The sequence below is a fragment of the Loxodonta africana genome, chromosome 14, assembly GCF_030014295.1.
Source record: "Loxodonta africana isolate mLoxAfr1 chromosome 14, mLoxAfr1.hap2, whole genome shotgun sequence".
NCBI classification, from domain to species: Eukaryota; Metazoa; Chordata; class Mammalia; order Proboscidea; family Elephantidae; genus Loxodonta; species Loxodonta africana.
Genome location: NC_087355.1, coordinates 91222606 through 91243826, shown reverse-complemented (window position 1 = coordinate 91243826; position 21221 = coordinate 91222606). Strand labels below are relative to the sequence as shown.

Here is a 21221-nt window from a genome sequence, read left to right as displayed (position 1 = left end):
CGGGGCGGCGAGAGGGCGTCGGGAGCGCGGAGCGGGGAGGGGCGCGCCCGGGCAGAAAGGGGCCGGCGCTGCAGGGTCGGCGCGGGGAGTGGGCCTGGGGTGGGGCTGGGGAGAAGGCCCCTGGGAGTGAAATACGATGTCCCCAAAAGACCACTGAAAAGTCACAGACCCCGAGCATGTTTTTCTCCTAAATATTAAATCCTTGCAAAGAATTTAATTTCCGGTGAACTGTAAATACAGATGTTCAAAACAAAACCATTAGCAAACCACCGATACCCACAACAATTCGGAGAGGTCTCGAAGGCGTCACGCCCAGCGAGGAAAGTCGTTCTCAATGTAATGATGGGGGCACTGCCTGCGTATGTCCGCCACATGGGGAGTGTCACTAGGAGACAAGCGAGTGGGCACGGGCAGAAAATCCAGAGGCCCGGCCAGCGCCGAGCCCCTGGGCATTTGACGTGGCCAGCTGCGTGGAGTGCTCGGTGCTAGCCCCTGTGTCCCGGCACCTCTAGTGCCTTCTGCGTGGAAGGTGCACACATATTTGCTGGACAGAAGAGGGCACCTGGGAAGGAACCAGCAGAAATGCGTGGTGAAGGTGGCCACCAGGGTCATCAGGTCTACCAGCGTCCGCACCTCATGTCAGCCTGGTCTCAGAACTTCAAGGTCCGTCCACAGGAGACTGGATGGCTGCTCTTGATTCATGACTGGGCTTGCAGGTTAGATCTTCCGGATATTTCCAGCCACTTGCCCCAGAGTCTGTGTGTTCCCTGGCTGTATAGTACCTGGAGCTATTTTCTTGCTCAGCAGTGAACTTCCTACTCTATCCCTCTCCACCCCAGGATGCTGACTCGAGCTTCTCCTCGCCCTGCTCCTTGTAAAGGACCTAAGGGACTGGAGAGGGGACCCGGAATCTTAGGGGGTTCCTAGAGCTGCATTCTCCAACATAGGAGCCACTAGCCACATGTGGCAGTTTGAATTTAAAGAAATAAATGCACAATTCAGTGTTTCAGTTGCAGTAGCCACGTTTCAAGTCCTCAGTGGTTGCATGTGGCTTGTGGCTGCCATGTTGGGCAACACATCAGCAAAGAAAGTTCTCTTGGACAGCCTTGCCTTAGAGCAAGGGTTGGCAGGCTGTGGTGGTTAAGGTTGTGTGTCAACTTGGCTGGGCCATGATTCTCAGTGGTTTGGTAGTTATGATGTAGTTTGGCAGCTATGGAAAAATGTAAACACCTCCATGATATCTGATGTAATTATCTCCACGATGAGATCCACTACCAGCAGCCAATCAGTTGAAAAGAAGTTTCATTGGGGATATAGCCTGCATCCAACGTGTGTGGACTTTCTGGCAAATCTTGTTGGCTTTTGCTCACTCTGGATCCTGCAGCTAGCTCTTGTTCATATAACCTCTGGTTCTTGGGACTTGAGCTAGCAGCTTACCTACTCATCTTGGGATTCGTCAGACATTAAAACCTGTGAGCCAGCAGCTTGTAGTCTTACCTGCTGACCTTGGGACTCGTCAGCCTTTGCAACCTGTGAGCCAGAGGCCTGCAGTTCGACCTACCAATCTTGGGTTCGCCAGTCTCTGCAGCTCTGTGAGTCGAGAAGAGCCTCCAGCCTGACCCATGGACTTGGGACTTTCCAGCCTCTATAACCATGTAAGCCATTTCCTTGACATGAATCTATTTCTCTCTATATATATATGTATGTTTATAAGTTTTATATATACCCTTCACTGGGTTTGCTTCTCTAGAGGGCCCAGCCTGAGACAGCAGGTGTTTTCTGCAAAGGGCCTTATTTAAATCTTTTAGATTTTACAGGATCCACAGCCTTGGTTTTTTGCAGTGGCAAAAGTTACAGGATCAGGAAGCAAATCCGCTGCAAGCAGGACACAGGGAGTCACAGCGCATGGACCCTTGTCCACAAGCTGTGGGGGATGCCGCTCTATTGGCAGCTGTTGTCTCGACACATACCCACAGGCGAGGTCCACACCCTGGGCCTGCCGGGGGTGCCGGCCTCTGCAGTTATGGGACTGGCTGCTTCATGGATGCGTGTGTGGAGGCCAGTGGATTGAGAGCACTGCTTCACTCATTTTCTATAAAATGGGATCCCTGGTGTACAGCAGTGATCTTTGGGCCCTGGACAGTGGTGCCAGCACGGGTGCTGTGGCAGGGAAGGCAAACCTGTGTCTGGAGTTGCTGTCATTGTGGTCTGGAAGCATCACTGTCCCCTCCAGAGTGGAAGACCTAGTTGGCCAACTGCCTACAGGCTCTGATCGGCCTCCCTGCTGGTGGCTCCACATTGAGGGCTCGCCCTCTGCTCCTGACAGACAGGACAGGCACTCAGCAGCTGTCACAGGTGGACCAGCTTTGTTGAGAGAGAGGTTTTGTGTCCCCTACTGTTGCTTAGGCTACTCTGCGCAGGGGATCATTGTCCAAGCCCAGGTGTGGCTGAAGGTAGAGGCTGGCCGATGTCCATGGGACAGATAGCCTTATGCCCCGGTGGCCGAGTGCCCGCTGCAGTGGTCTGCTCCTTTGCTCATCGCATGCCTCTTCCCCAGTCCTCTTCCTCTTGCTCTGCCCTGGAGTCCACCACATCCTTCATGACAAGACTGTTACCGCAGTTTCGTGAGTTTGAGCCACCTGCTGCAAACAGTTCTTGAGACGGGGTGAGGTGGGTGGCAAGAGCTCTATCATATACCAGTATATGGAGACAGAGGGGACTGATCTCCTCCTAAAGCTGTCTGTCTGTAGGAACTGTAGACCAGCTGGGGTTTTATCGGGAAAAGGGGCCGTAAGTTTTAGGAACTTGTGCAATGTGCATTCTCTTTCTTCTGTTTGGTTTCGGTGGTCGTATTTCAAACATATTGGTCTTTTCCTCCCATTATTCCATCAGCCTAGGGGGTGGCTGGTGCCATGCTCCTTCCTGTTTGACAGGCTTAGATTGATATCACTTATTTTCCACAGTTCTAGGGGAAACGTGGGTTAACATCTAACTTTTAGAGGAGAACCCACTAAAACAACAAAATCACACCTGGAGACAGACACAGTCTAGGGAAAAGAAAAATGGTGCAGATTCTGTTCAAGATACAGTTGAGCAGCCTTTTCCAATCCCCGCTTTTTGTTGTGAGTTTCTCAGTCTTAGAAAACAGGGCATCGTGTCTTTGCTGAATGGGGGCATAGTGGCCTAAGTTAGAGGGTGGGACTCTTGTGTTGTCTGAGTTAAACCATTGTATCTCTCTTGGATCTACATTGGCCCTTTATTGGGCTGTTGTCTCTCTTCTTGATGGGGGATGGGTTGAAATCCCTGAGCAACCGTCATTTGGAGCTGGAACTTTGAATCGCTTGAAATGACTCTACCCTTTGGAGAAGAAGGCACCAACCCATTAAGGCATACGCCAAGACACGTAAGCTCGTCTAGAGAGAGGAACGACACAAGCAAAGGTTAAAACAGAAATGAGTAAAAGGGCTGGAGCAAAAACAATTCTTAATACCTCCATAGCACTTATTTTGATGATGCTTATTTACCGGTCTTTGTTTTGTCTCTTGAATAGCTGCTTAAGTCTTTCAACTGGTTCATATATTTAAAAAGGCAAAAGTGGGAAGTGGACAAGCATGCTGCTAGACTCATGTCTGTCTTACAGGGTAAAAAATGGGCAAAACCATTGAGAGTTTCACCTTTTCACAAATTGGCTAGAAACTGTGATCTTACATTTTGAATTGCATTTTTTAACAATCATTTGTACAGGTTTCAATAACCGACAGTCAGGAGGGTCTCCATTGGTCCCACAAATTTTTTATTCATTAAATGCTAATAAAAAAAGTGGAAGGTCTTTTGGTTTTTGTTTGATTGGCTTTATGTGAAAAGTTCCCTAAAAGATATTTTTCTTTCTTAAAAGATAATTTTTAAGATTGCCCCATCTACTGTCTTTATCTCAGGGCCCAGTTGATGTGTCCTTCTGAGTCCAGGGAATAATGACTCCAATATTATTTCTTAAATCATTCTCTCCTTTTGATTGGAGATAACACATCTATGATCAATATCTGGACTTTACTGACCGGCCACTGCAGGCCCTTTGAACTCATGGTGCTGGTTTTCCACCGGATACCATTTGGTTCTTCACCAGGATCTTAAAATTAAGTAAGAGCAGAGTTCTCATCAACTGTAGCTCAATATACATCAATATTTTGGCCTGAGGCTTTTTCTTTTGTCTTTTAAGAGTGTACGACAATAGAGGATAACTTCTGTTATGCCTAATACTATCAGGACTATCTCTTGCAGTAGTGATCTAGCTCACGTATTTATTCTTGATGGTAACCAGCCCAATAAATCTGGTGTTTGTCAGGGTGTTACAGTGTGTAACCAAGGAGCTTGCTGTCCAATTCTATGTGTTAACTTTTCCTGTGTTACTTCTCTAAATGTAACAACAGGTATTTGTTATGGCACAGGTTACACCTTTTAGGGGGGATAAAAAAAATCTGAAGTCTGTTTGGTTATCTCATGTCACCTTGGCTTAATGAGGTCAGAGATCGTCAGAGATCACTGTTGTATTTTTACCCGGTAGCAACTTTGTCTGTTATTTGTCCCATAGTGATTGATAAATTTCTTAAAGATTTCTCTAATTCAACTATATCATAAGTGGGAATTAAATCTACCAACCACACCCTGAGTGTTGGACCGATGGGCTTTCTACTGACTCGCGTTTTTCAGTGGGTAACAATTTAACGTTCCCTTTCTAATATTTCCTAGCATCATTAAAAATGAATAAAAAAAACCCAAAAACCAAACCCAGTGCCGTCGAGTCGATTCCGCGACTATCTAAAGGCAATCTTAAGGTTCTCAGAGGGCATTGTCCCAAGCATTCATCAGGACTCTAAACAAGAGATTACTCACCTAAATTCACTGTGAGTTGGAAAAGCATCTTCTAAATTAGTTGAATCTATTACACACACAAAAAAAAAATTCATAAAGCACTGAAAGTTTGTCTAGAGAAAACAGAAGGTGTAGAAAAATTTACATGTGACAAACAAGTATCTATTAAAGAATACGTGATTAGCAAGATAATACAGGACGGACTTCTCCTATTAGAGGTTTCCAGTTAATTTGTTTAAAACATACCAGGTGTTCTTCCCAAGAGCAAGCTGCCCCTCCTTGGTTTACCTATTAACGGTCAACGGTCACTTTTTCAGACACAGAAGTGAAACCTAAGACAGAATGGAGTCTCGGCCATGAGGTTGCTCTCCTCTGAGAGCCTGGTTTCTTTAAGATACATAATTCTTTGTATAGTAAGAGGTTGAGAGTTTGATTACAAACGCTAGACAGGTGTTTCATAGGACATCATCTTAACAACTGATTAAACTGAGTACTGATTACCCTAAACATAATTCTCAGTCTGATCTTTGGAGTCAGTTTCTCGAAACAGACTAAATTTAAAAACAAAAACACAATGCCCAGAGCAAAATGGTCTTGTTAGTTTATCTGGACAATTGTTTGACTCAAAGTGGCTTCAGGAGTCAGTTTTTTCTCAAGGCTCGAGGTTCAAAAGGACCCCCAAAGGCGATGGCCTATGTAGGTTGCCCCAACCTCCATGAAAGCCAGAAACCTGGATTCCAGGAGACTCTCATGGCTCCCTCCTCTGGATCATGATCTTGTTATAGAATCTTTGATCAAAAAACGTTCAGTAATGGTAATTGGGCACTATCCCAGGCACCATACAGCAAGTCAGGAATTAGAATAGAAACGCTAACAATAATATGAGGCCAATTGTCTGAAATAACCGATGAAACCACGACTCTAAGGTCTTTGAACCAAGGAAACAAATCTCATGCGGTGTTTGTTTACGCATAAGCAGCCTCAGTAACTGTTCTTCATGTGCCTCAGCAGCAGCTATGTTTTGTAAAACTTCAGCTTGCGTATTAATAGAAATACAGGAAAAATGATCTATTAAGGCACAAAAATGTTCCGAGAGACCTAATAGGAAATCTCATGTTGTTTTAATTTGTAAAATCATAGGTCAAATTTCAGACACTTCTCTGGTTATAATATTTACGACTTTGTTAAATTTATCAACAGGAACTTCTAATTCAAGAGTTACAATATCTAAACCCCCTAGTTAGATAATTTGGGAGAAAGGAGTGTGACCCTAATACTCCCCAGCATGTTCTCGCCTTTTCAAAATGGGCAACTGAGAGGTTGGCGTAACTAACGCCGTGATAAACCTGTAAGTTTTTCTTTTTCCTCTGTCTGCCTCCTCCTTCAGGTACGTCTGTTAATGACTTTGCTCTTTGTTTTAATTTGATGCAAACAACTTTGTTTTGTTTTGTCTACCCATGAGTTGGAAACCAGGTGGTATAGCAGTTAAGTGCTACAGCTGCTAACCAGAGGGTCGGCAGTTCAAATCCGTCAGGTGCTCCTTGGAAACTCTATGGGGCAGTTCTACTCTGTCCTATAGGGTCGCTATGAGTTGGAATCGACTCGACGGCACTGGGTAGCCCATTAAAGAGATGTTCTGGCCTGTGTCTCCTCAGTTCCACAAAAAGTCCCCGTCACTATTCTGTAGTGAAAAACTCTTCCAGCCATCTACTGGCTACAAAGACACTTCTAACCCCTATAAACCTCCCCCGCCAAGCTCTAATGCAAAATCACTTCCCTGGACTCCACAGAGGCAGCCCATGCTGCTGCAAGGCCCCAGGTGATGTAGACATCCCCTAAGCAAACCTTTTCACTCTTTCTGACTTGGGGTACATTTCATTGGCTCAACTGCTTCAGGGCACAGACCCTAATCAGGTAGCAGGAGGAAAATGGTTTCTTATATCTAGAAAGTAGGACCTTAAACCATTTCTTCTTTCTAGAAAGAAAGGCATTAAAACATCAGCAATATTCTCACATAAAACCCATAGTATCTTTTCGTTTGTTTTGTCTTATGTAGTTAATTTATATACCAAGTGATTCCGGATGGACCGCAGGCTGTGAACCCATCAGCTTCTGCATAGAGTCTGGTCACAGTCCCTTTCATAAGTCCAATATAGTCCATCTTTTTTGTTGAGATATTCTGGTCAAATGTTTTTAGAAAATCACCAGAGTAAAAACTTACCTGCAGATGATAAAACTTAATATGGCCATGAGTGATTTATAAACATAACTCTTAATAGTGAAAGACCTGATAGAAATTAATTACAAGCATAATGTAAAGGCCAAATAAAATCAGTTAAAAAAAACTTTAGATAAAAGTATTTCTAAATATAACCGTTAACCACATTTTTAAAGATCTTCAGATATAATACATAACAATCTTGAGACGTAATACCATATAAAAAATTTTTTTTTTTTTTTTTTTATAGTCAGGATATATTAAGAATATACCAAGGTTATCAAGTCTCTAAATACCTGAATGGTAATAACTTCGTAGATAAATGATGTGAATTCTCCAACCAAATCATTGGCTTTAATGATGTTAGATTCAAAAAATAAATATTCAACCAACTTAGCAATAAAGAAATAATAATAAAATTATGACATAATATTATGTGTTTGCTGTCTAATATTAGGCAAAAACAGAAGAGGAAATACTAACATGTAACTTTTAACCCAAAGACAAAGAATCAGGCACTTGTCTTGATTTTAAGAACACGTTCCGTGTAATTTATGAGATGTTAAATAAACCTTTTTAGCACTTTTCCTTTATAAAAATTTTGTGGCTTCCCAACTTGTCAGGAGTTTATCATAAGCTACCAAGAAACGATACTTTAGTTATTTAAACAAAAATCTTAAAGTAAAAAACTTAGCTTTTTTTTTTTTTCCTAAAGCCATGTTAAGACAGGAAACAGAGGGACCCCCAAATCTGTGAACAAAGTAACAGGAAATGGCCCCGGGTGCAGAAACAAAGCCATTCCCGAGAACAATGGGGCAGGGTATCAGAAAACAGCCCACAACCTTCTTTAAAGTTGTCTTTCAAAAGCAGCCAGATGAAACCAGCCCCAGGGACATGCACAGAACATCCACCTGTGACCGCTGTGTGACCTTCCACCAGTGGCAATGAGGGGCCACAGCTGCAGCTGGGGAATTGAACTCGGGGAGGGAGAGACTACACAGGTGCGACACCCCATAATAAGTGCTGCTACGAATCGCAGAAGCATCCGGGACAGGAACCATCTTAGAAAGCAGCTGGCACCCACCTTAGTTAACGTGTCCCCACCCAAAATGGGCTACTTGCCAGAAAACCCCACCTATGCCTCTGAATGAACATCTTTTTTTTTTTTAATAATTTTTATTGTGCTTTAAGTGAAAGTTTACAAATCCAGTCAGTCTCTCACATATAAACTTATATACACCTTACTACACACTCCCAATTACTCTCCCCTAATGAGACATGAGACAGTCCGCTCCCTCCTTCCAGTCTCTCCTTTCGTGACAATTTTGTCAGCTTCTAATCCCCTCTACCCTCCCATCTCCCCTCCAGACAGGAGATGCCAACATAGTCTCAAGTGTCTACCCGATGCAAGTAGCTCACTCCTCATCAGCATCTCTCTCTAACCCATTGTCCAGTCCAATCCGTGTCTGACAAGTTGGCTTCGGGAATTGTTCCTGTCCTGGGCCTACAGAAGATTTGGGGACCATGACCACCTGGGTCCTTCTAGTCTCAGTCAGACCATTAAGTCTGGTCTTTTTAGGAGAATTTGGGGTCTGCATCCCACTGTTCTCCTGCTCCCTCAGGGGTTCTCTGTTGTGTTCCCTGTCAGGGCAGTCATCGGTTATAGCCGGGCACCATTTAGTTCTTCTGGTCTCAGGATGATGTAGTCTGAACATGAATCTTCCCCCCGGCACCCCCCCCGCCCCCGCTCAAGAATTTTTAAAAGCCTGTGCAAGTCCTTTGTTCTCCACTTGCAAGCCTCTTCAATAAAGCTTTGTTCGTGTGGAAAACTCTTCATGCCTTACCTGCTCATTCTTGATCAGTGAGAGGCAAGAACCTTATTTGATTCTGGTAACAATTTGGTGATCCAGCCAGGAGACGGGATCCTTCCTGTCCCGTTCTCGGACCTGAGGCAGTGTGGAGAGGAGAATTGCCTGACCCTGGTGGACAAACAAAGCAGCTGCCGAGACAGATTTCTTTTGCGTTTCTCTGCCGGGTAAGGACTCCTCCCCCTTACTCCTCGTGGCCCAAACTTAGTTTCATTTTCCTCCCAAGAAAACTTCCCTTTCTATTCTGTCTTTTTCCTTGGAAACATGAAGCACAATAACAAGGACTCAATAAACATCTGAGTGGTGGATAAGAGTCGCTCGTCCAGGTCAAGCCACCCAGGAGTCCTCCATGGATGGGTGTCTCGTACCATGGGGGCTGGAGTCACTAGTGAAGGGTGAAGGGTCCCCAGTGCAATGGGTTTTTCTGACCCTAGGGATGAAGGGACACCTTAAACCTCAGGGACTAGGGGCCTTCACACCAGAATTACTACTAAAAGGTCTACAGTGGGTCCCCAGTGTGATGGGTTTTTCTGACCCTAGGAACCAAGGGATGCCTTCTTTTTGACCCCAGGGAGTAGGGGATTTCTGGTCAGCTGGTAGTGCACTCTTGGCAGGAACTGCAGCCCGTCCCTTTTCCTCCTCTTTCCTTCCCTCTCAAGCTGGCCTTTTGCCCAGCCACTTGTTTCAGCCGTCCTTTTTGTGTGTCTGGATCTTGTCTGTCTCTAAACAGTGCACCCTGTTTCTGGGGTATGGATGTAGACATCACTATCTGTTTAGATTGGGACATTGAAGCCTGTCCGTCTGGTTTTGGGGATGAGAGGTACCTGAAAGATCAAAGTGGGAATTCAGATATTCCTAGTAATGTGTTAGACCTCACTAGATCATCCTATTCACCCTTTCCCTTTCTGACTTGTCTGGTCCAAGCGCTGTTTGTTTGTCTTATGTGCGACCAGGGCAGTCCGGGAGGTTGAGACTGCAAGAATATGTCAGCCTCCTTCGGTGTCTTACATGTAATTTGTGTGTGTAGCATAGAAATTAATTGGTGGAAAGAAATTCAGGTTAAATTAGAACATACTTATAGAGACTCCTGAGAATTTATGGATTGTTTACTGAGCTGTTTACTGAGCAATTGGTCATCTTTTGCTCTAGATGGCTTAAAAAAAAGGAAGATTTTGTCTTAAAGGAAAAGTAGCAGTTCAGAACAGCAAAAGAGAAAGAAATTGTTATCTTTTGCCTTTCAAAATGTCTAGGTGCACTTAAACATACATAAATGAATTGGGATGACCCGAGTCTCCCTAGCTAAGAATTGATGGATTGTTTTACAAAATTGCTAAAGAGCTTTGCTATTTACTGGGTAGATACCCTTTCAAAATGCCTCTGTCAATTTCAACATATGTAAATGAACCAGAATGGGCTAATTTTGTCTTCTAAAACCTGAGTTAAAAGGTAAGTAAGGGCGAGGCAAAACCAGGCCTCCTCAGACCCCAGCCCTCAGCTGCCAAGGTCAAATGGAAATCACAATGAGACATGCCTGAAATGGCCTGGAAAAATATTTCCAACAGTAGCCAGAGACTTAAGGTTACATTCATATGAATGGATTAGTCAGTTAACAGAGACTTTGTGATTTCCAATGCCAGTTGATTAAATTAGATTGGAAAAATGTGAGAAATAGTAAAAGTCAAATGAAAATTTGGAATATTTAAAGAAACTTTTATTTCAATTAGTTATGTTTTATGGTATACAAACCATCGAGTCACAGGCTTAAAATAATTTCTGAGACCTTTTAGGTAACTTATTGATGTTAAATTGAGTTAATAGATATTCATCATAATTTAAGCTTAGATACTTTTTGCTTTTTGTACCACAAGAGAAAGGATATATACATGTGTGTATTTGGGTCTGCTAATGAGTGACTTCATTTTTGCCATTTAAAGGGATAAGAGGTATGCAACAAACAACGTTTAAGAGGTTTATTGAAAAAAAAGAAATTTACTTGATAATGGTCAAAAGTTTTATCTCTCTGACTAAAGTTGAATGGTTTAATTTTATGAGATTTTTAAGAGCTTTAATGTTAAATAGCTTATAAAACAAAGAATTAGGTTTCTCACTGTTAAAATAACAAAGTTTTCTTTGATTACTGAGCTAAAGAGTTAATCTCTTCTCTGTGTTTTCTGCTTCAGAGACAAAGGCCCAGTCTGTCACTAGAATAAGATTCCTGAGTCAGAAACCAACCCACATGGCTTTAGTGAAAAAAAAAAAAACTAAGGTTTTTAAGATCTTTGGTTAAATAACTAAAGTATTGTTTCTTGGTGACTTATGATAAACTTCTGACAAGTTTGAAAGCCATGAACATTTTTTTTTAATAAAGAAAGAGTGCTAAAAAGGTTTATTTAACATGTTATAAATTACATAGAACGTGTTGTTAAAATCATGAGAAGTTCCTGATTCTTTCTCTTTGGGTTAAAATTTATGTTAGTATTTCGTCTTGTGTTTTTGGCTATTATTAGACATCATTAAAGCCAGTAGTTTGATTCGAGAATTCACATAATTTACCTATGAAGTTGTTTTTATTACTATTCAGGTATTTAGAGACTTGATAATCTTGGTATGTTCTTGGTATGTCCTGACTGTATGGTGTTGTGTCTCACATTATTATGTGTTACATCTGAACTTCTTTAAAAATATGGTTAATGGTTATTATTGGAAATATTTTTATTTAAGTTTTTTTTTTAACTGATTTTTTTTTTTTGGCCTTTGCATTGTGCATGTAATTGATTTCTATCAGGTCTTTCACCGTTAAGAATTATGTTTACAAATTAACCACGGCCATATTAAGTTTTGTTATCTGCAGATAAGTTTTTACTTTGCTGATTTTCTGAAAACATTTGACCAGAATATCTCAACAAAAAAGATGGACTATATTGGACTTATGAAAGGGACTGTGACTAGACTCAATCAAGCTTTCCAGAACTCCTGTGCAGAAGTTGATGGGTTCACAGACTGCGGTTGATCCAGTATCACATGGCACAGAAGTTGACTATATATGACTGAGTAAACAAAATGACCATGGGTTTTAAGGTCTTTATTTCTGGAAATAAGAAATGCTCTGAGGTCCTACTTTCTGGAGATAAGAAGCCATATTCCTCTTTTCCCCTAAATTACCTAACTAGTGAGTTTATATATCGTAACTCTTGAATTAGAACTTGCTGTTGACAGACTTAAAGTTATAAATATCATAATCAGAAAAGTGTCTGAAATTTGAGCTATGATTTTACAAATTAGAATAACATTAGATTTCCTATTCTCTCAAAGAATGGTTTGTGCCTTAATAGATAAGTGTTGCTGTATTTATATTAACATACATTTTAAAGTCTTGGAGGATGTAGTCGCTGCTGAGGCACGTGACAAGCAGTTACTAATGCTGTTTGTGCAAAACAAACACCTCGTGACATTTGTTTCCTTGGTTTAAAGACCTTAGGGTCATGGTTTCATCGGTTATTTCAAACAATTGGCCTAACATTATTTGTTAATGTTTCTATTTTATAGAGATCGGCCTCGTGGCTCACACTCCATTTTGTCTCAGGTTCCACTTCTGCTTCTAAGAAAGTGACCCGTGACTGTTAATAGGTGAGCCAAGGAGGGACAGCTTGCCCTCAGGGAGAACATGTAGCATGTTTTGGACAGATTAACTGGAGACCTCCAACAGGAGAAGCCCATCATGTATTATCTTGCTAATCATGAATTCTCCAATGAGAACTTGGTTGTCACATGTAAGTTTTCCTATTTTCTCTAGACAAACTTTGTGTGTTCCTTTTAGATATTTTTTATGTGATATATCCACCTATACTGGTTTAGATGATCCCTTTCCAACTGATAGTGAATTTACGTGGACAGTTTCTTCTTTAAATTCCTGATAAATGCATGGACAGTGGACTTTGGCAACTTTAGGATTTTCTTTAGATATTCATAGTAAATATTAGAAAGGTAATGTTAAATTTGTTACCCATTGTAAAACAAGAGTCAGAAAAAAGCCCATTGGTCCAAGTCTTAGGGTATGGTTGGTAACTTAAATTCCTATTTATAGTATAGTTGAATTAGAGAAATCTCTATGAAATTTATCAGTCACTATGATTTTTTTTTTTTTTAATGGAACTAGAGCACAACCCAGGTTCATGTGCCATTTTCAGTCTCAGGCTTAAGCCAGTGCAAAGAAAAGTTAGGGAGTGTGTCAGAAGACCCTGAGAGGTTTAAGGATGAGTTCGTGGAACTCAGCTTGCATTTTAATTTGACCTGGGGAGATGTGATGGTCATTTTAACTCACTGTTGTACCAATGAGAAGACAAGGACACCGACTAAGGCCAGAGAACAGGCGGACGATGATGCTGACTGCCCACAACCAACACATATTATTTTCAGACGGGGAGGAGAAGCAGTCCCCAACGCAGAGCCGAATTGGGGTTGCAATGGGGATGGTAAAGAAAGAGCCAGGCATTTAGTGACATGTGTCATAGGCGAGATTCAGAAGTGTGTAGCCAAGCCTGTTAATTGAGAGGGTGAAAGAAATTACCCAGACAGCAGAGGAGAACCCAACAGTCTTCCTCACCAGGCTGACTGAGGCTTTTAGGAAATATACTAACACTGACCCTGAGAGCCCAGGAGGAAAGACTTTGCCAGCTATGCATTGTATTACCCAGTCTGCAGCAGATACTAGAAAGAAGCCGAAAAATATAGAAGTGATACCCCAGACTCTGCTCTCACGAATGGTTGAGGAAGGCTTTAAGTTCTTTAACGATGCGGACCTGGCAGCAGAGGATAAAATGAAGAAAAAGCCCCAATGGTAGACTAAATTTTTGCTAGATAAGCTGCCCTCTCTGTTTTAACCAAAAATCCAGGCCCACCATCCAGTCATGACCGTACAGTCACTGGGGTTGACAGAAAGCCTAAGGTAAGGAACTTTACTTTTCCCCTTTCCTGTGAAGTGGGCCAGAAAATGTAACAAAAAACAGTATGAGATTGAGAAACAAAAGAGGGGGAGGCCAAGATATTTGGTGGGCAGTGCGGGAAACACTCCCCTCTACCCTTTTTGGGCCCTTCTCCTAGATACCCTAGAGTTCCCTTTTACCACCCCTCAGAGTATCTCAGCCTGTTCATAACTGTATAGAAGTAGTTAATAATGAGGTCTACTCTAGTCGTCCTGACCTCTAAGAAAAACCCCTAGAAAACCCAGAGGTTGGGTCATATATGGATGGCAGCAGCTTTGCCGAACAAGGCATCCATAAAGCAGGTTATGCTATTGTCAGCCAGACTGGTGTTATTGAGGCAAGAGCTTTACCACCAGGAATATCAGCCCAAAAAGCTGAGCTAACTGCCCTGGTGTGTGCCCTCCAGTTAGGATCCTGGAACTGCTGGAAGCAGTACATAAGCCTAAAGAGTTAGCAGTGATTGATTTCAAGGGACACCAGAAAGACAACTTCTTAGAAGCAATGGGGGTCACAAGGCTGATTTGGTCACTAAAGCTGCTGCAAGGATGGCAGAGACATCACAATTAATGGCCCTCATTCTTTACAGATTAAATCAGTTAGAGCCAAAATACACCCAAAAGGAAGAAGAGAAAGGAAAAAGACAGGATGGATGAAGAATGATGAGGGAGTATTCTATGTGCCTGAATATTTACTATGGAAAATAGTAAAAGCCTTTCATGATGCCACACACTATGGCAGGGATGTCCTCCGAGGACTATTGTCTAAATGTGTAAAAGGAAAAGGGCTACACAAATTAGTAAAATAAATTAACAGTAGTTGTAAGATCTGTCTGGGGAAGAACCCACAAAGCCACCCTATACCCCACCTCTGGCTAGACCTGTCCAACATTGGGGTATGTACTCAGGGGACGACTGGCAAATAGATTTCACCGTTATGCCATCCAAGCTCCTGGTTATGCAAGGCTACCAACTGATTTCCCAAGAAGGTGTCCCGATAGTGCGTACTAACTTAGGTCAGGTAGTGAGAGACTTCTACTCGGTTAGGCAGGAACAACACTCCAGTCCAGCATGAAGAAGCTACAGAAAGAGAGGCCTCCATCCACATTCCCATAAAGATTTATTAAAGTCTTTCAGGGGGGAGTAAGACAGGGAACAGAGGGGCCCCCAAATCTGCAAACAAAGTAACAGGAAATGGGCCAGGATGCAGAAACAAAGGCATTCCCGAGAACAATGGGGTAGGGTTTCAGAAAACAAACCACAACCTTCTTTAAAGTTGTCTTTCAGAAGCAGCCAGATGAAACCAGCCCCAGGGACATGCACAGAACATCCACCTGTGACCGCTGTGTGACCTTCCACCAGGAAAAGTGAGGGGCTACAGCCGCAGCTAGGGAATCGATCTCGGGAAGTGAGAGACTGCACAGGTGTGACACCCCATAATAAGTCCTGCTGCAAATCCCAGAAGCGTTCAGGACAGGAACCATCTTAGAGAGCAGCTTTGTGCCCACCTTAGTTAACCTATCCCCTCCCAGAACGGCCTACTTGCCAGAAAACCCCACCTATGCCTCTGAATAAACGTGAATCTTTTTCCCCATGCAAGTCCTTTGTTCTGGGAGACGAGGGTGAGCATAGCTTAGGCCCTCCTTGTCTCCACTTACAAGCCTCTTCAATAAAGCTTTGCTTGTATGGAAAACTCTTTGTGCCTTACCTGCTCATTCTTGACCAGCGAGAGGCAAGAACCTTATTCAATTCCGGATACAATGTGGCTTGGTTTCTGACTCAGGAATCTTATTGCAATGACAGACCAAACCTTTGTCTTTGAAGCAGAGTACACAAAGAGATCAACTCTTTAACTCAGTAATCAAAGAAAATTTTGTTATTTTAACAGCGAGAAACCTAATTCTTTGCTTTATATGTTACTTAACATTAAAAAAAAAAAAAATCTCATAAATTAAGACATTAAACTTTAGTCAGACAGATAAAACTTTTGACCATTATCAAGTAAATTTAAAAAATAAACCTCTTAAATGTTCTTCGTTGGATACGTCTTATAGTAAAAAAAAAACCAAACCAAACCCAGTGCCGTCGAGTCGATAGGACATCACTTTAAATGGCAAAAATGAAGTCACTCATCAGCAGACCCAAAATCACACGTACATATTTTTCTTTTTGGTTTCTTAAAGTTCTCTTACAGTTGAAAGAACTCGTTTACTTTTTTTTTTTTTTTATGATTGGCATCCACCCAATTTCTGATAACTGTAGTGAAATGGCAATTTCCTGTATCTTTTGTCTTAGAAGGGGCTCCACCTTGTTGAAAAGAGTCTTTCAAAAGCATCCCTGGAGCTGTATGACCCTGGAGAGTAGGGACTGGGCTGAGAAGGCTTGATTTTGCCCTGCCCTACCAACCTTTCAACTAGTGGTAGAATAGGTCTTTCTAATTAATTTACAGTGTTCTGCGGCTATTCATAAGGTTTTCACTGCCTAATTCTTTTCAGGGAAACCTTGGTGGCATAGTGGGTTAAGTGCTACAGCTGCTAACCAAGAGGTTGGCAGTTCAAATCCACCAGGCGCTCCTTGGAAACTCTATGGGGCAGTTCTACTCTGTCCTATAGGGTCGCAACGAGTCGGAATCAACTCAATGGTAGTGGGTTTTGGGTGGAATTCTTTTCAGAAGTAGACTGCCAAGTCCTTCTTCCTAGTCTGTGTTAGTTTCAAAGCTCAGCTGAAACCTGTGCTCCATGGGTGACCCTGTTGGTACCTGAATACTGGTGGCATAGCTTCCAGCATCACAGCAACATGGAAGCCCCCACAGAACGACAAACTGACAGGCACATGGGAAACTGATTCTGAAGAAAATCAGAGCAAGTCCATTAGAGACCATCTCAAGAACAGAGTTGAAGCATTGAACACAAGTGACCAAAGACCATACGAGTAGTGGAATGACATCAACGACATCATACATGAAGAAAGCAAGAGGTCATTGAAGTGACAGGAAAGAAAGAAAAGACCAAGATGGATGTCAGAGGAGACTCTGAAACTTGCTCACAAACATCAAGCAGCTAAAGCAAAAGGAAGAAACGATGAAGTAAGAGAACTCAACAGAAGATTTCAAAGGGTGGCTCAAAAAGACAAAGTAAAGTATTATAATGACATGTGCAAAGAGCTGGAGATAGAAAACCAAAAAGGAAGAACACACTAGCATTTCTCAAACTGAAAGAACTGAGGAAAAAATTCAAGCCTTGAGTTCCAATAGTGAAGGATTCTATGGGGAAAATATTAAATGATGCAGAAAGCATCAAAAGAAGATGGAAAGAATACACAGAGTCATTATACCAAAAAGAATTAGTAAATGTTCAACCATTTCAAGAGGTGTCACATGATCAGGAACCGATGGTACTGAAGGAAGAAGTCCAAGCTGCTCTGAAGGCATTGGCGAAAAACAAGGCTCCAGGAATTGATGGAAAATCAATTGAGATGTTTCAACAAACAGATGCAGCCTTGGAGGTGCTCACTCGTACATACCAAGAAATATGGAACACAGCTTCCTGGCCAACTTACTGGAAGAGATCCATATTTATGTCTATTCCCAGGAAAGGTGATCCAACCGAATGTGGAAAGTATAGAGCAATATCATTAATATCACATGCAAGCAAAATTTTGCTGAAGATCATTCAAAAATGGCCGCACCAGTATATCGACAGGGAACTGCCAGAAATTCAGGCCGGTTTCAGAAGAGGACGTGCAACCAGGGATATCATTGCTGATGTCAGATGGATCCTGGCTGAAAGCAGAGAGTACCAGAAGGATGTTTACCTGTGTTTTATTGACTATGCGAAGGCATGCGACTGTGTCGATCATAACAAATTACGGATAACGTTAAGAGGAATGGAAATTCCAGAACACTTAATTGTGCTCATGAGGAACCTTTACGTAGATCAAGAGGCAGTTGTTTGCACAGAACAAGGGGGTACTGATTGGTTTAAAGTCAGGAAAGGTGTGCCATCAGGGTTGTATTCTTTCACTATACCTATTCAATCTGTACGCTGAGCAAATAATCCAAGAAGCTGGACTATATGAAGAAGAACGGGGCATCAGGATTGGAGGAAGACTCATTAAGAACCTGTGTTATGCAGATGACACAGCCTTGTTTGCTGAAAGTGAAGAGGATTTGAAGCACTTACTAATGAAGATCAAAGACCACAGCCTTCAGTATGGATTGCATCTCAACATAAAGAAAACAAAAATCCTCACAACTAACAGAAAAACAATTAAAAGAATTAACAAAGCCAAAAGCTGGTTCTTTGAAAAAATTAACAAAATTGATAAACCATTGCCCAGACTGACTAAAGAAATACAGGAAAAGAAACAAATAACCCAAATAAGAAACGAGATGGGCCACATCACAACAGACCCAACTGAAATTAAAAGAATCATATCAGATTATTATGAAAAATTGTACTCTAACGAATTTGCAAACCTAGAAGAAATGGATTAATTCCTAGAAAAACACTACCTACCTAAACTAACACAATCACAAGTAGAACAATTAAATAGACCCATAACAAAAAAAGATTGAAAAGGTAATCAAAAAACTCCCAACAAAAAAAAGCCCTGGCCCGGACAGCTTTACTGCAGAGTTCTACCAAACTTTCAGGGAAGAGTCTAACACCACTACTATTAAAGGTATTTCAAAGCATAGAAAATGACGGAATATTACCTAACTCATTTTATGAAGCCACCATCTCCCTGATACGAAAACCAGGTAAAGACATGACAAAAAAAGAAAATTACAGACCTATATCCCTCATGAACATAGATGCAAAAATCCTCAACAAAATTCTAGCCAATAGAATTCAACAACATATCAAAAAAATAATCCACCACGACCAAGTGGGATTTATGCCAGGTATGCAAGGCTGGTTTAATATTAGAAAAACCATTAATGTAATCCACCATGTAAATAAAACAAAAGACAAAAACCACATGATCTTATCAATTGATGCAGAAAAGGCACTTGACAAAGTCCAACACCCATTTATGATAAAAACTCTCACCAAAATAGGAATTGAAGGAAAATTCCTCAACATAATAAAGGGCATCTATACAAAGCCAACAGCCAACATCACTCTAAATGGAGAGAGCCTGAAAGCACTTCCCTTGAGAACGGGAACCAGACAAGGATGCCCTTTATCACCGCTCTTATTCAACATTGTGCTAGAGGTCCTAGCCAGAGCAATTAGGCTAGACAAAGAAATAAAGGGCATCTGGATTGGCAAGGAGGAAGTAAAATAATCTCTATTTGCAGATGACATGATCTTATACACAGAAAACCCTAAGGAATCCTCCAGAAAACTACTGAAACTAATAGAAGAGTTTGGCAGAGTCTCAGGTTATAAGATAAACATACAAAAATCACTTGGATTCCTCTACATCAACAAAAAGAACACCAAAGAGGAAATCACCAAATCAATACCATTCACAGTAGCCCCCAAGAAGATAAGATACTTAGGAATAAATCTTACCAAAGATGTAAAAGACCTATACAAAGAAAACTACAAAGTACTAGTGCAAGAAACTAAAAAGGACCTACATAAGTGGAAAAACATACCTTGCTCATGGGTAGGAAGACTTAACATTATATAAAAATGTCTATTCTACCAAAAGCCATCTATATACAAAATGCACTTCCGATCCAAATTCCAGTGACATTTTTTAATGTGATGGAGAAACAAATCACCAACTTCATATGGAAGGGAAAGAAGCCCTGGATAAGTAAAGCATTACTGAAAAAGAAGAAGAAAGTGGGAGGCCTCACTCTACCTGATTTCAGAACCTATTATAGAGCCACAGTAGTCAAAACAGCCTGGTAGTGGTAAAACAACAGGCACATAGACCAATGGAACAGAATTGAGAACCCAGATATAAATCCATCCACAGATGAGCAGCTGATATTTGACAAAGGCCCAGTGTCAGTTAATTGGGGAAAAGATAGTCTTTTTAACAAATGGTGCTGGCATAACTGGATATCCATTTGCAAAAAAATGAAACAGGACCCATACCTCACACCATGCACAAAAACTAACTCCAAGTAGATCAAAGACCTTTTAAACATAAAGACTAAAACGATAAAGATCATGGAAGAAAAAATAGGGACAACACTAAGAGCCCAAATACAAGGCATAAACAGAATACAAAACGTTACCAAAAATGATGAAGAGAAACCCGATAACTGGGAGCTCCTAAAAATCAAACATCTATGCTCATCTAAAGACTTCACCAAAAGAGTAAAAAGACCACCTACAGACTGGGAAAGAATTTTCAGCTATGACATCTCCGACCAGCGCCTGATCTCTAAAATCTATATGATTCTGTTAAAACTCAACCACAAAAAGACAAACAACCCAATCAAGAAGTGGGCAAAGGATATGAACACATACTTCACTAAAGAAGATATTCAGGCAGCTAACAGATACATGGCTCTCGATCATTAGCCATTAGAGAAATGCAGATTAAAACTACGATAAGATTCCATCTCACTCCAACAAGGCTGGCATTAATCCAAAAAACACAAAATAATAAATGTTGGAGAGGCTGCGGAGAGATTGGAATTCTTATACACTGCTGGTGGGAATGTAAAATGGTACAACCACTTTGGAAATCTATCTGGCGTTATCTTAAACAGTTAGAAATAGAACTACCATACAACCCAGAAATCCCACTCCTCGGAATATACCCTAGAGAAACAAGAGCCTTCACACAAACAGATATATGCACGCCCATGTTTATTGCAGCTCTGTTTACAATAGCAAAAAGCTGGAAGCAACCAAGGTGTCCATCAACGGATGAATGGGTAAATAAATTGTGGTATATTCACACAATGGAATACTACGCATCGATAAAGAACAGTGACGAATCTGTGAAACATTTCATAACATGGAGGAACCTGGAAGGCATTATGATGAGCGAAATCAGTCAGAGGCAAAAGGACAAATATTGTATAAGACCACTATTATAAGATCTTGAGAAATAGTATAAACTGAGAAGAACACATACTTTTGTGGTTACAAGGGGGGGAGGGAGGGAGAGGGTTTTTTACTGATTAATTAGCAGATAAGAACTGCTTTAGGTGAAGGGAAGGACAACACTCAATACATGGAAGGTCAGCTCAACTGGACTGGACTGGACCAAAAGCAAAGAAGTTTCCTGAATAAACTGAATACTTCAAAGGTCAGCGGAGCAAGGGCGGGGGTTTGGGAACCATGGTTTAAGGGGACTTCTAAGTCAACTG

At 41.5% G+C, this 21221-nt stretch overlaps 1 long non-coding RNA gene across 1 annotated transcript; it reads right to left on the bottom strand.

Moving 5' to 3' along the window:
* Nucleotides 1–1642: 1642 nt before the first annotated feature.
* LOC111748854 (uncharacterized) lies at nt 1643–9683 on the bottom strand. The gene is made up of 3 exons (XR_002784309.2): nt 8932–9683; nt 4891–4936; nt 1643–3413 (listed from the first exon to the last, which is right to left on the bottom strand). It is a non-coding gene; the product is annotated as an uncharacterized LOC111748854 (long non-coding RNA).
* Nucleotides 9684–21221: the final 11538 nt, after the last annotated feature.